The 12,872-nt window shown below is 37.3% G+C and overlaps 2 pseudogenes; both read right to left on the bottom strand.

Moving 5' to 3' along the window:
- Positions 1-2,617: 2,617 nt before the first annotated feature.
- Positions 2,618-2,809, bottom strand: LOC121268704 (annotated as a pseudogene).
- Positions 2,810-3,247: 438 nt separating this feature from the next.
- Positions 3,248-4,222, bottom strand: LOC121267199 (annotated as a pseudogene).
- Positions 4,223-12,872: the final 8,650 nt, after the last annotated feature.

Below are 12,872 nucleotides of genomic sequence, written 5' to 3'. Positions count from 1 at the left end.
TTGGTCTACCGAGTGCCACCTCAGGCTCATGGTGAGCTTCATTCTCTCTCTCGCGCCGAGCTCCCTCTCCATCTCTCTCTCTCTCTCTTTTCTACGTAAGGTTCCTCTCTCTCTCTCTCTCATTAGATGGTCTCTCTCTCTCTAACCAGTGTGCTGCCACCGCCCCCACCACTGTAAAAACTGCCCAGCTAGCTGCCTTCGTGCCCTCCATCGCTTGCTGAGTATGGCCCCATACGATTTAATCTGTGACATATGAACCTGTCATTTTCCGAAAGGGTCCTTATGTGTTTTGTTTAAGCCCTGAGATACCCTTATATCAAATTGATTATAGGTTTATCATGTTTTGGTTGATATATATTAGTAGGTTTGTTTTAAAATACAAGATTTTATAAAGGAAATAGAGAAAGATTTGAGATATTATTAGTGATAATATATAAATTTTAAGAAGTACATAGTAGAAACTAATTAGTCTATTTTTATTAAATGAAATTTTTACTTCCTAACTTTTAATAAGTTTTGTTATAATTATGTTAAGAGAATTTTTTTTAAACTTGAGATGTATTTTTGTGGCAAAGTTGTATTTAGTATAATATTATTATGCAATTTAGAAATGACTTAGAGTATAATAGTGAGAGGAATTAAGTGGATATTGATGGTTTTAGTAATGATGATATCTTAGGAATTATGAGAACTTTAGGTTTTGTGGATTTAAAATAGGTTCTTTTAGTATTTTAGATTTAGATATCGAAATAAGTGGTTGATTGGAAATTTACAGGAATTACTTGATTATTTTATAGGTGACGATTGTTAATTGTTCGACATTTTTTAAGAAAATTCTAAAAGGGCTAAGAAGTCCAGATAAGCGGGTTTCCTATGCTAGACTTTGCATTAAAATAAAATGAGCTGAGGTTGACTTCTTGAAAAATATATATATTTGGTTATGAAAATAAATCTGAAACGACTTCAGTTATTTATTCTACATTACTCATGAAATTCTGTATAAGGATAAAGTATTTTCTGGCATGACTGGTGTGGATATGAGCTTATTTTTGTCATTCTGTTATTGAACTGAGAAAAATGAGTGAATATGAAAATTTGATAAATTTCGTATGTGATGTGAAGATGTTCTGAATCTGTTTTGAAAAATGTGAATGATCTGAATATCAGTACTCTGTTTTGATATGATGTGGCATCCAAAAAACCTTTGGCATGACTTCTTGATTCTGTTCTGACTCTGATTCTGATTTTGATATGGTGATTCTGATTATATTTTGCTCTGATATGTGGCCCTGTCACAGGATACAATAGTGACCTCTGGCCCTGTCACGGGATACAATAGTGACCTCTGGCCCTGTCACAGGATATAATAGTGACCTCTGCCCCACCACGGGATATAATAGTGGTTTTTTGTTTTGAGTACAATCGCTTTGTTAACATGGTGATTTATGTTCTGCTTGACTTTCCACAGGATGCACAACCCTACCACGGGGGTTAAACATGGTTTTTGTTCTGATATGATGCTCTGATATGATATGATAAGATGAAGATGTTCAGTCATGTTGTGCCAAAGGAGTCTTTGAATATGAAAAGTTGGTTTCTAAATATAAAATGTTTGAAAAGTCGCTCTGATTTTCTAATAATGTGTATTTTTGAGATTTGCATATTGATACTGAAATGTTTTATTTCTACATTCTGAACTCTGTGAAAATGCTCATGTTTACATGCTAGTATATGTCCTATGCTTACTGAGTTGTTGATAACTCACCCCTTATCTCCACATATTTTTCAGATGATTTTGAATAGTTCAGCTAAGGATCAGGATTATGGAGCATCAGTGAGATGATTATTTAAGCATGGTGGATTACTTATAGAGGATTTCTGAGAATCGGCGGATTTTATTAAGAGATTTTTGTAGTATTCTGATGACTTTATATTTTTGGAGTCTGTAAACGTATTAAGGAATTGTGAGTTTTAAGTTACAGGGAGTAACTCTTCGATCCCTGTGGGACTGGGGCGTTACATATGTCAATTCTATTTTATTCTACTTTGTTAATTGAGACATGAAGAGAAGTTGATATTTTATTTGGGTTGTTGTATTGAGGATTTGGTATGTGAGTATATGTGGTTTATTAAATTGAAGTTTTTACGTTTGATTTGGAGTATTGGAAGCATATATTCTTGAATTTGGAAATATATTAGTATTGTTGGAGTTGATTATCAGGTGTTTTAGTTAACTCCCTAGACCTTCGGGGTCAAGGCGTTATAGTCAATGATCAAATCTGTGAGTTCAAGATCTATGACACTGCCCAAACCATGTGCGAAAGCTTTCAAGATAAAGTTTGGTGCAACTTCAGCCACTAGGTTTTTTGGATTAACCATAAGGTGTGACTCCTATAAGATGTGCTCTGACTACATGATGAAGCAGCATTTTTGGGCTATATCGATCATGATCAGCGAACTTAACTTGGTAGGAAACAACTTGACTGATAAACAACAAGTCCGGACAGTGATAAGATTACTACCGAATTCTTGAAAGAATATGAGCCAGAACCTGACACATAACGAGAATATCAAAGACTTTGATGATGTCTCGTGTCAGTTGAAATTGGAGGCTGAGTGCCTAGTGGTTGCTAAGCCCAATCATACGGCCTATGTAACTGATTTTGGTTCACGCAAGGCATAAGCAGAAGAAGTCGAAGTCTAGAGATGAACCCAGGCCTAAGAGGGGTTTTGGAAATAGTTTTCAACCAGCAATAGACGCGCCTCCGTTAGAATCTCACTAGCTGGGTCATTGCCCCAAGCGCAAGATGCCTTTTATCTTCATTTTCCTCTAGTTTTATATTCACCCATGCAACTCGGCCAGCCAAAACAAAGCAATGTGGGACTTAAAAAATAACTCTATGCACACTAAAAATTTTCTGTTCGGTTTCTCCCTCATTTTCAGCAACTGAGCTAGTTCATTTTCCTGAACATTTTCCTTTTCAGCAGCGCATTTAATATATAGTACGAAATACATTAAAAGCAAACAAACTTTTCCATCATCATAGTTGCACTTAAAACACCAAGCAAACTACATCAACACAACTGGCCTTATTTATATATAGTGGTGACCATGACAAGTACACAAACTGAAAGAAAATTACACCACTCATAAAGACTAGAGAACCAGGCACATTCCTTGACTCACTATATATATGAATTTAAGGAAATGCCTCAATTACAGATTGCACAGCACGAATGCCTCCATTTACGGAATTTTCGCTTCCTGATCAGTAAGGGCCTCAACAATTATCACCTTCCCTTTGTCCTCCGGAATAGCTTCTCTGCATTTTTTCAGGATTTGGATGCATTCGTTGTCTCCCCAATCATGCAGAACCCACTGCGATTCACAAACGTAATACATAAAGGAATTAAGCCAATGAGCTAGACATCGTCAAGGATACTAATCAAATCAATGACATACGTTGTTGACAACATTTTCATCGTGGACCATACTTACCATTAGGAAAGCAGCATCAGCCTTTGGAACACTTGCAAACATGTCACCTCCGACATGTTCAATTCCGGGGAACTCTGCCGCATCAAAGACAACATGCGAAGATCAAAGTTGATGCCTCGAAAACATTGACACGACTTAACCAACAACTGCAAAGTCGTTCCGTTGCCTCCACCCACGTCCACCAAACTGCTAAGCCCGTCAAATACCTCTGGAGAACCTTGAAGAATCGCAGGAACCACCAACCTGGCATCACACGCCATTGTTTCATTGAGGAGACGGCTATGACCTGGATTTTCTGCAGCATACCTCCATAGGTCTTCACCATGAACTACATCGAACGGTGCAGTCTCATAGGCTAGAACACGGGCACTTAGGCTATGCCATGGTGCCAGCATAACTGGGCAACTCTCAAACAAAATAAGAGCAGCCATGCTATGTTTTCCTTCCCACAAAAGACGGCTAGATAGACGTGTTTATGCATAACCTGGGGGCCTTGGGTGGTGGCATCTATTTGAATATTCCGCGGTGCGTTAGGAGCCTCATAACGCGGTAGAGTGGGGACGGATTGCAACCTAGAGTTGATGACAACTCGAAGAGTGTCATAGGGCCTCCTCCATGGCTTTCAATGGTATCAGCAGTCCCAAGTTCAATGGCGCACTTGGCTACTGCCATTTCTGCTTGTTCTTCTTCCTCATCCCACTCTGATCTCTGTCCATTTTCCATCTCTTTCTCCCTGTGTTTGATCAAGCTCTATTAGTTCCAGATGTGAAGAGATATTTCAGGTTGAAGCTTCATATATATACAATAATACGAGAGTCATCTATGTTTATCATTTTTCATGAATGATTGCCGCATCAGGAAATGTGTCTGTCACAAAGAGACTTTCATGCCACCACTGCTATTTTTTGAATGGAGGGGCGCCCACGTGGGGCTGACTGCCTCCTCTCCTGTGTGTAACGCGTTACGTGCTTGTTACACATGCCATTTAAATGGCAATTGATGGCTAGTCGTGACTGGTCGGCCACATACAAAAACTCTTAAATACACCAAAAGTCTCTCTTTTTGTCATCTCTTGATAAGATATTTAGGATGTGAATTTATTAAGTATTACTCTAGTTTTATACTACGTAGTACACTTCGCTACTAATAGAAAACGCTTGGGATTTGTGAATCTGGAGAAACTTGTAGAGCAATTTTATAAGCTGAGTTTGAGGTATATTTCTGTTGTGCTTTCTAACATTGGTATCAATGCTTTTATAGTTGCTTCCAGTTTATAATATTTTTTTTTCTTGCATATGCTTGAGATTTGTCTGGGTCTCATTTTATCCTATCTTTTTTTTCCTACGGATCTTAAAAAAAAAAAAAAACCTCCGTTGGAGGTGCTGCTCACACCAATGGAGTGCTGCACGCACTTGGGGGTTGCCATGCTCACCACCGAGGTCCTGCGAGCACCACAAGGTTCCAACAGCGACTCCGAGCTTCCTTCTTCCAATGATGGGCAGTTGATTGAGCCACTGCAATTCGTTGATGAATTAGAGGCATTGTTCACATCTTATGGGACTTGAACCCATGACCACCTAGTGAAATTAAGATAATAGGCACACCACTGGGTTGCGACTTCCCTTTAATTTAAGTGGGGGTTCTAAATGTATTTATTATACATTTATTTTGTGTTATAAAAATAATAATTTTTTTTTTAGCTTGATTTAATATATGCTTAGATATATTGTTATATTTCATGTAATCTTTTATTTAATATTTTAGATTAAATGTGAATATATGGTTATATTCATGCTATTTTTAATTACAAAATGTTATATTACATGTGATCTTTTATTTAATTTTTTAAATTAAACGTGATTACTTGTATGTGTGAATTGAATATGTGGATATGTGATTATTTCATCATCTATGAATGTTAGGCTTGAATGTTTTGATATTAGTCTTCATTTTTTTAGTGATAAAATAGAATATTCCCACTAAGTAGTCATAGTTAGAATTGTTTCTATAAATGATAGGCTGAAAGAATTGCAGTGACCCCAGTAAGAACTGTAAATATATTGTACAGCCAAAAGACTACGATGACCCTAGTAGGAACTGTAAATGCACTGATGGAACAAGAAAAATGGATTGTAATGGTCTTAAAAGAACCATCTTTGTACACTGGCCCTGTAGTCTGAGTAGCTATCTTTGTAGCCTGGCCCAATAGGTTGTTGTATTCGGAGTTTCTGTCCTTACAAACTAGCCTAAAAGGTTATTGCGGTTTTAGTAGGTTATATCTTTACATGTGGCTCGGGCTAGAAGACTACTTAAGATAGTGGGAGTATGGTAGAGATTTATGATGATTAATTCTCTCATATTTGTTTTAAATTTGCGTGGGAATTAGGTTAGAAATTTAATAATTGCATATTGTGGCATAAGACATGATTCTGAAACCTAGTGATTTTTCGATCATGCGACATGTCTAAATTATTCTTTCTCTAGTTTGGATGGATTCAACAGATTTTTTAGGTATGTGTGTAATATCCATTCTTCGCGTATTGTCGTGAAATGGTGTAACGCCCCAATCCTGGAGGTCTAAAGAGTTAGCTCCTATTACTCAAGAACATCTTCAATAATCAATAATAAATAAACAGAAACCCACAAAATACTTAACTTATTTATTCGATCCAAAAATCTGTGTCCCTCCACAGAAATACTACACAAAAACCTCAATAAAATAAATAAGATCTCCACAAAGACTCAAATTATTCATAACTTGACGTACCAAAATAACCGCTAGAGATAAAACTACTAAATATGAACCTCCAAAATACTTGTACCCTTAGCACTCATTCATCTATGATCTTCAGACTTTTCCAATACTTCATACTCTTGTTCTCCAGTTGAACTATAAAAATATTTGAAAAATATTATGGAGATAAAGGGTGAGTTATCAACAACTTAGTAAACAGAGAACATATGCTAGTATGTAAATATGAGCATTTTCACAGAGTTCAGAATGCATAAACAAAAGATTTTAGTTACAATATGCAAATCTCAAAAATACATATTATCAGAAAATCAGAGCGACATTCCAAACATTTCATATTCAGAAACCAACTTTTCATATTCAAAGACTCCTCTGGTACAACATGATTGAACATCATCATCTTATCATATCATATCAGAATAGATGCCATATTTACCCCCGTGATAGGGTTGTGCATTCCGCGGAAAGTCAAGCAGAACATAAATTACCATGTTATCAAAGCGATTACACTCAGAGCAGAGACCACTATTATATCCCATGAAAGGGCCAGAGGTCACTATTGTATCTCGTGACAGGGCCAGAGATCACTATTATATCCCGTGACTAGGCCAGAGGTCACTATTATATCCTGTGACAGGGCCAAAGGTCACTATTCCATCCCGTGACAGGGCAACATATAAGAGCAAAACAGAATCAGAATCACCATATCATAATCAGAATTAGAGTCATAATAGAATCAGAAAGTCATGCCAAATGTTTTTCAAATGCCACATCATATTAAAACATAGTACTGGAATTCAGATCATTTCACATTTTTCAAAACAGATTCAGAATATCTTCACATCATACGCAAAAATTATCAATTTTCATATTCGCTCATATTTTTCTGAGTTCAATAATAGAATGCCAAAAATAAGCTCATGTATACACCAGTCATGCCAGAAAATACTTTATTCTTATACATAATCTCATGAGCAATGCAGAATAAATAACTGAGATCGTTTAACATTTCTTTTCATAACAAAACATGCACATTTTCAAAATTGACCTCAGTCCATTTTATTTTTATGTAAAGTCTAGTATAGAAAATTTCTTAGCTTTTAGAAAATTTCCTCCAAATTGTTAAACAATTATAAATCGTCACCTATAAAATAATCACATAATTTTCATAAATTCCCGATCCAACACATCTCAATATTTAAACCTGAAATGGTAAAATAACCTACTTTCTTAAAATTCTAAAATTATCATAACCCTAAAATATTGTCACTTTCCAATTTCATTGCTATCCTCTTAATAATCACTTAACCTAATTCCAAATAACAACAAGCCAAAGCCCAGTACGTAAGCCAAGCCTGTAACACCCGGACCCAATCAAGCTCAAATTTTTTAATTAACTAATTTATTTTATTTGTTTTCACACGTTAACTTCCCCGCACGTTTTACTTTTCTGTCTATTTTTTTTTTCACCCCTAAGTCTTCCTCTCGTCCATGGCATGCATGGTCTTGCACGTCTCTAATGCTTTTTTTTTTCGCTCCATGCACACGCACGACTCTTTTTTTCATCCGCACGCATGTCTCCCTCTCATCTCTAAGGTTTTCACCTCACAAATATATTATCCCATGCTTATAGAAACTATCCAAACACTTGTCGCCGCACCACCTTAGGGTATTCTTTGCCCAGCCAAGCATATCCATCCACGGCTTCCCTTTGTTGCAGAATCGCAAGCCCCAGCCTCCATCCCTTCGGTTTCTTGCACCCCATACTGAGAGTCACCCCACGAAAGCCCAGCCCTTCGTCGTCCATACTGCTGCCACTAGTGCACCCTCCTCATAAGCATCTGATCAACCAGCCCACAACTGTGTATGCCGCCACCCCCATTTCAGAAACTCAGCAAGTTATACCCTTGTTTTTGCTCTTCAAAATAGAGCACTCCATTTGTCTGCACCGTGAGATGGGTTTTTATCACCAAGCCTTTCACACCCCTCCTTTCGAGTTTCCAACGTGTTTGCACCGCCGTCCTTCGTGAATCAACCACTGGCTAGCATCCCTTCTCGCTCTCTCTACGTCAAAGGGTTCACCCTTGAAGACTTCGCACAACACGGCTCCTTCCTGCGCAACCACCAACAACGAACAGTGAGGCCCCGCTTCCATAGACAACTACAACAAAGGGCGCCGGAGAACCTTTCAACACAACCAAACAAAACCAGCCAACGCGTTGCCATTTGTGAGATTTTCTCTCTATCCCTCGATTTCCAGCTCTACATCCCTTTAGCTCTCTCTCTGACTCATCTCTCTCCCTCTCAGTGTTTAGCCGCCACCTCGCCGAAGTAATCTCTGCCACCTCCCAGTCCTCGCGCTGCTCCTCCACTCTCGGTGAGTATGGCATCTCCGTTGCATGTGTTTGGTCTCAGTTTTTTCGTGCTTCTTGTGTTTGTTTTCCCAAACAACACAGACCCTTTTTTTTTCCCAAAATGCCGCCATATCAGAATGGTTCAGTGGGCATAAGTTTGTTTTTTTAAAACTCGCTTGCATAGTTTTATTTGAGGTATAAGAATATATATAGAAAATATTTATGTTTTTTAAAGTAACTAGTTTAAATGTTTTACTACTAATTTTCAGTTGAGAATAATAAGATGTTAATTTTATCTTAAATACTTTAAGACTAGTTAAGTCTATTTTAATTAAATGGTATTTTTGCTTTGCCTACCTTAATAGATTTGTTTATATAATTATGTTACCCAATTTTATAAATTGATCTCATCAGTAAATAAGTTAGATTTTGTGTTTTGTTCGGACTGATTATTGGGACATTGATGAATTTAGAAAATGTGACGATATTTTAGGATTACATGAATTTAGGTTTTTGAAGAAATAAAATAGGTCATTTTAGAATCTTAGGCTTAAATGTTGAAATTTGTATTCGATTGGAAATTTATCAAAATTTGCGTTAATATGTTATAGGTAACGCTTAGTTATTGTTCAACATTTTTGAGGAAAAATTCTGAAAAAAGTCAAGAAGTCCAGGTAAGCGGGGTTCCTATACTAGACTTTGCATTAAAATAAAATGAGATGAGGTTACTTTTGAAAAATATACATATTTGATTATGAAAATAAATTTGAACTACCTCAGTTATTTGTTTGCATTGCTCATGAGATTCTGTTTAAGAATAAATTATTTTCTGTCAGGGCTGGTGTAGACATGAGTTTATTTTTGACATTCTGTTTCTGAACTTTGAAAAAGAGAGCGAATATGAAATTTTGAGCATAAATTATGTTTTGTAATATGATTTTGTTCTGTTCTGAAGATTTTCTATACTCTGATATGATCTGATGTATTTTTTGAAAACCTTTGGCATAACATTTTGTTTCTATTCCATTCTGACCTTACCACGGGTGTAAAACTATGGCCTCTGTTTGGGTTGGTACCAACTTTTCTGTTTCTGGTGCACCCACTTTGGAAACAAAGTGGTTTTCTGTGTGGTCTTTCTTATGTGCACACTCGGGACTCCGAGAATGAATAAGGGGAAGATTCACATTTTGTTTCTACTCGGTTAGCTACCGGGGTTTGCACAACCCTACCACGGGAGTTAAACATGGTATTTTTTCTGATATGATAAGATGTGATTTTTCAGTTTATGCTATGCCAAAGGGATTTTGATTATGATTTTTTTTGAATTTTCACTCTGATATTTTTGATCACACGTTCTGACGCTGCATTGTGAAAACATTATTCTGAAAGAAAATATTTTGTTATGCATTCTGAACTCCGTAAAATGCTCATGTTTACACACTAGTATATGTCATCTGCTTACTGAGTTGTTGATAACTCACCCCTTATCTCCAATTATTTTTTAGATAATTTTCATAGTTCAGCTGGAGAACAAGAGTAGAATGTTTTAGCAAGGTGTGATATCCGTAATGGAATAAGTGCCCGAGGGTATAAGTACTTATTTGAGAGTCATAGTTAGAAAATTGTTTTATTTTTTGTTATATTGATTTTATGAGTTAAGGATATTTTCGAGTTTTGGAGAGTTTTTAATTTATGTTATCGAGAATTTCTTGGTTGTCCCCATGAAGGAACATAAATATTTGGGTTGATTAAATGGATTAACATTTTATGGAGTTTTTTAGATTTTATAGTTGTGTTATTGAAGTTTGATGTTAAGTATTAAGAGCTAATTCTCCGGACCTTCAAGATCGAGGCGTTACAAAGCCCACCATTAAAACAAGCCCAACTAAAACTACACGTTCTGAACACAATATGCTTTGGATGGCTTACAACTAAAAGGGCAAAATTGTAATATAATCCCAAAATTTATTCCTCTTTCTACATAAGGGCTCTACGAAATATCATGACCAAAGGCTTGATGGCATTTCCAAAATACTAGGGATAACAGGACTAAAGCTCGCTAAAGGTTATTTTTCAAGGAGTCTCATTGTTTATGCCTTCTGGAGGAACAAGAAAAACAAAACAATTATTTATAGTGAAAGAAGAAACCAGAGGAAAGCATGATGATGGGAGGAAAAAAAATATATTTTACCGTGAGAGAGTGCAAGGCAACGAGCGGCAAAGTGGTGGCTGAATCGACGACAGCGTACATAAACAGAGAGAGAGTGATGAGAGGGAGAAAGCATGGAGAGTGAGAGATGGAGAGAAGAGAGAACATGGTGGGAAAGAGGGACTTACGTACCGTGGATGCGGGAGTAGCACAACCAAGCTATGGCCATGTCTTGTGGCCGTTTCTAGCGAGAAACAGTGGTTGTCACTGGAGGGACATGGGGTCTTACATCCTTTGGTAGTGCTATGTTTTTTATAAGTAAAAATAGTGGTGCATATGAAGGCCAAGTAGATAGTTTTGGTTGTCAACGGAGGTGCGTGGAGTTGGGCGGTGGGTAGACGATGGTGGCTAGACGTGGTGCAATGGTTTCCCGCAGTTGTTGAACTTCACATATGAACGGGACGTTCTGATGGTAATGGTCTGTTACTGCAACTGAGGCCGTGAAGGAGGTGGTGGCGCACGGTGAGGCATTAGGCCTTGGGTGATGGTTGTTTATGGTGGAGGGATGGGCGTCGGTTTTACGTGGAGATGGAGGTTGGTGTCAAACTAGGAGAGGCTGGGTGATTCTTGTGGCTGGTTGCAGCGAAGGAACATAGGCAGTTTCCAAAGGTATAAGATAAAAATGTAAAGTTATATGGGTGACATGAAAACGCTAGAGAATGAAAAGAGGTTGACGTGCATGGGTAGTGTTGTATGTGGGGGGAAGTTGGAGAAAAAAAAAATTAAAGTCCAACAATAAAATTATTCATTAAAGCAAAGAGCAATTTAAATGTAAACACTAATTAATATCAAGAAAGCACATCAAAGTAAATTTCACTACTTAAGAATTATAAAATAAATCCAACCAGAAATCCTATAAATTTAAAAAAAGAAAACAATATTTAAATTAATTAAAATAATTATTCACTAAAAAAAATACACTAAAATACGGGGTATCACAAATGGCATCCAGGAGTAGTGTTGCTGACTTAAACAAAGAGAAAAAATTAGATGGGGAAAACTATGACATATGGCATCGCAAGATCCAATATGTCTTATATAAGCAAGAGGTCTTGGAGGCCTTATCTCACTCCCTTATTGCGCTAGGGGAAGGGAACACGAAATAACATAAGATAACTAGCCTATACTCATTGGGCGAAGAAAAATCAGTGCATGCGCATAATAATGTTAAGCAGCATGCACAATTGTAATGCCTGGGCCAAAGCCCAGCCTAGACATGATGAAGCCCAGCCCACGACAAGCTAACACTTGAAGGAATCTTGAGACGGCATCACATGGTAAGTTCATTTCTTCCTGCACTGTTTTTCTTCTCCACGGTTTTTCCTCTTGTGCTGCAGTTCCGCACATTCCTCTAACCTGTACACACCAAACCCATGATCTTGCAGTTACTTGTATCTCTTGTCTCGTCCAAAAATCCTCACCTTTCAGTAGGCACTCTCTCAATTGGTTTCCTCTCAACCTCTCTCTCCCTTAACTGTGCGTTTAACCCTTGGTTTTTGGAGCAATCTTTGTCGACCTCCTCCACACGATTTCACACTACCATCGGTAACCCTCTTCTCTCATACTTTGATCTCACTTTCACTCTATTTATACACACACAGATCCTCTTTTACTCTGTTTTGCTTTGGTTTGTTTTTCACGCACACACCCACTCTGTTTTGGTTTGCCATGCACACACTCAGAGCCTTCCATCCTGCTTTGCCCAGACCACTATCTCTTTCACTAGAGATTTCAGTGAACTTTGGGCTTAGATTACAATGGGTTGTTTTGATTCGAGGTGGTGCAAAGCATTTTTTACTCTTTTAGGTAATGTTCTTCCGAAGCTTTTGGTAGTATTTTTGTGTATTAAATGGTTGAATTTTGAAATGTGGATAAGGTGTAGCTGATATGGTGGTAGTGTGGATTTTTTTTATTTATTTACATGGTGGATAGGGAATATCAATGATCAAGGGGGGAGTGGAACTTTTATTGTTGCTTATTTTTCTTTTGATTAAATGAATGTTGCCAAGAGGTGAGCTTTATGAGTTGTGTTTGGCTACTGCGTGGGGATTTTAGTGG

This window comes from Juglans microcarpa x Juglans regia, chromosome 5S (genome assembly GCF_004785595.1).
Source record: "Juglans microcarpa x Juglans regia isolate MS1-56 chromosome 5S, Jm3101_v1.0, whole genome shotgun sequence".
NCBI lineage: Eukaryota > Viridiplantae > Streptophyta > Magnoliopsida > Fagales > Juglandaceae > Juglans > Juglans microcarpa x Juglans regia.
This window is presented reverse-complemented; position numbering and strand designations above follow the sequence as displayed.